We start from the raw sequence: 2,915 nt of genomic DNA, 5'->3' as shown, positions 1-2,915 counted from the left end.
TATAGTCTCACTGATGGTCTGAAATATGGTATGTATAGTCAGGCCTGAGTGTCTGCACAGGCACGTGCTTAGTATCTCTCATTAAAACCCTGTATCTCCGTATTTAATCACTTTTTAATTTTTTTTTTTGTTGGTTACCCTTTATATCTGTCTATGGCAAATATTTAATATATTAAAAGTATTTTAAAAAGCTGGTGACTAAACCCATTGACCAGTTAGACCTTAAATGGTGCATGAAAAAAACAGTGTCTGCAGTGTGTCATCTGAGAATTCATCACAAGCATATATTGTACCCAGAAGGTGCCTGCTCAGACATTGTCTGTACTGTTTTAAACGGTGAAAAAGAATACCCACAGACAAGTAGGGTTGGGTATCGTTTGAATTTGACCGATTCGGATTCTGATTTCGATTCCTTGATTCGATTCCAGTTCCTAACGATTCTCGATTCCGATTCTTTTAAGAGGCAGGGTCAAAAATTGTTTAAATGATCTAGCTAACCAACGGTCTTTCTGAAGGAAATAGTCTGACCTTTTTCATCAATTTTAATCCTATGAACTTTTAACTTTTTTTTTTTTTTTTACTTATTTAGAGAGACGACAGACTATGAAATCACCACGAGCGTCACGCGCGCTTCCGTGTGTGTGATGAATGACGACGCGCTTCTGCGCCATTCATTAACACAGACACGCAGAACATGCAGGATTCATATTTAAATACACTTTTCCAGCTTAATATTTACAGATACTAGTCCATATCGCTATTTGAAGCAAGTGCAATGACCAATCTCTGATTAATTCATTCAAAAGTTGGCAAATTATCTGACATTCCGCGTCAAACTGTAAATTCCGTTTTTATGACTGGATTCCGCGATTCCGTCCGCATTTTCTGCATCGCGGAAATCATAGAGTCTTACGATAAGAAACAACTTCTAAAACCCAGTATAGATTAGCATTAGGCTGACCTTACCCCAGCAGAGGACATGGCCTTGGAGCTAAATAAAGGCAGGCCCGTCTTAGAGGGGATCCCTGGGGGGAAAGAGACGAGCATAGGTTCCTCCCAAGATGCCACCCGGTTCATTCAAGGTATGTCCTTCCATCTCTACATGGGATACAACCACATTCATATTGAATCAATTTGGACTGTCTGACTTTGGTTTACCTATTGCCTTGCAGTGTCTGGCAGCACTGTGTTCCTGTTAGAGCCACCAGCACAAGCACCAGACGATGCTGATCCAGTGAGTACTCCATCAAAGGCATACTGTAGGCCTGGCATGTCTTGTCTACTAGCTTCAATATGAATCCGATTAAATGTGATAGGGTGAAAGCCCCAGTGCAGCAGCAAGAGCACATGATGGAGACGATGATGAGGAGGAGACCATCTCTCTGGATTCCAGAAGGCATGAGGTATCATGTTAAGACTGTGAAAGTACGATTTACTCTACAATGGTGAGGAGTCCTCATCAAAATCAAAAAATCTAATTTCTTTTACAGGACCCAGATGCTATACAGTGGGAAAACCAGCCTGGCAACATAGTGCGTTTTAATAAAAGGACACCACATCCTGCCAAATTCCAGCTGCGCTAATTGTATTGTGTTCACAGAGCTCACAAGCTATCAGAAAGTTGTATGGCAACCACCTCCGGTGCCAAATAGAACTGGCAGACATAGACATTCAGTACAAGAAGAAAAAGATGGAAAATCTTGCACTGGAGTCCGAAATAAAAAAGAGGACAATTAGGAAACTGGACCTTGAAATAAAAAAACTTGAGAGGGAGGTGAGATATTCCTTCAATGTACACTGTATGCTAACTGTAACACAAATGTATTAATCATTATTTTTCTTTCCTCCCCCAGCTCCAAGAAGATGACACAGCTCAAAATAAAAATTAGGTATATTCTCGTAAAGTCAAGTGAGCCATGACATATGAGCTCTTATTGTGAGCACACAGGACGGTGGGATCTTTCTAAGGTTTGTTTTATTTTCCCAGAAATCAGTACAACCAAGTCATCGTTATAAGGCACCGGCCTCTTTTGCCCACCCCCCCAGCACCAGGTGTGGCCACTAGCCTATATGAAGGCCCAAAATTGTGTGTTCCTTTCTGCTCTGACAATGGCATGCCCATTCTTGCGAGATGTGGTGGATGAAGAAGCACTTGTGCTGAGGAGAGCCTTCAGGCGAGAAAGGGTCTTCAGGGACCGGTTGGACCCACTGGCCTTCCCTGATGACCATCTATATGAAAGATACAGGTTTTCTGCAGATGGCATCAGGTATCTATGCAGACTACTGGGTCCCAGGATTAAGCACCGCACTGCACGGAGCCATGCACTGAGTGTGGAGCAAATGGTTTGTGTGGCCTTGCGCTTTTTTGCTAGTGGAGCCTTCCTGTACTCAGTGGGGGATGCAGAACAGCTGAACAAGGCCACAATTAGCCGCACAATAAGGAGTGTGTGTCTGGCTATCAAAGCATTAGCAGATGTCTTCATCTCCTTCCCTGGCCACAGAAGACTCTGTGACATCGAAGAGGAGCTCTATAGGATTGCAGGTAAGAGGATCTACTGTACAAATTACAGGACAACTGTTAACACATAGTAGGATACTCATTACTTTGTGTGACAGGTTTCCCCAATGTCATTGGTGCAGTGGACTGCACACACATAAGATTAAAAGCCCCCTCAGGTGCCCATGAGTGCCGATTTTGTGAATAGGAAATCCTTTCACAGCATTAATGTTCAGGTGAACATAACTTTTTGATATTGTCCATTGACGAACACTCTGCATTGCCAGTGATGTGCATTGATTGGTGTAATATTCCTCATCTTATGATTTCAGATGGTCTGCAATGCTGTGTGATCAGCAATGTTGTGGCAAAATGGCCTGGCTCAGTCCATGACTCCAGAATCTTTCGGGCCTCTGAA

General features: G+C 42.8%; 1 long non-coding RNA gene across 1 annotated transcript; it reads left to right on the top strand.

Moving 5' to 3' along the window:
• The first annotated feature begins 1,265 nt into the window (after positions 1–1,265).
• Positions 1,266–2,498, top strand: LOC132091933 (uncharacterized). The gene is made up of 5 exons (XR_009422166.1): positions 1,266–1,403; positions 1,491–1,532; positions 1,601–1,774; positions 1,854–1,889; positions 1,988–2,498. It is a non-coding gene; the product is annotated as an uncharacterized LOC132091933 (long non-coding RNA).
• Positions 2,499–2,915: the final 417 nt, after the last annotated feature.

This window comes from Carassius carassius, chromosome 18, assembly GCF_963082965.1.
Source record: "Carassius carassius chromosome 18, fCarCar2.1, whole genome shotgun sequence".
In the NCBI taxonomy this organism is placed as follows: domain Eukaryota; kingdom Metazoa; phylum Chordata; class Actinopteri; order Cypriniformes; family Cyprinidae; genus Carassius; species Carassius carassius.
This window is presented reverse-complemented; position numbering and strand designations above follow the sequence as displayed.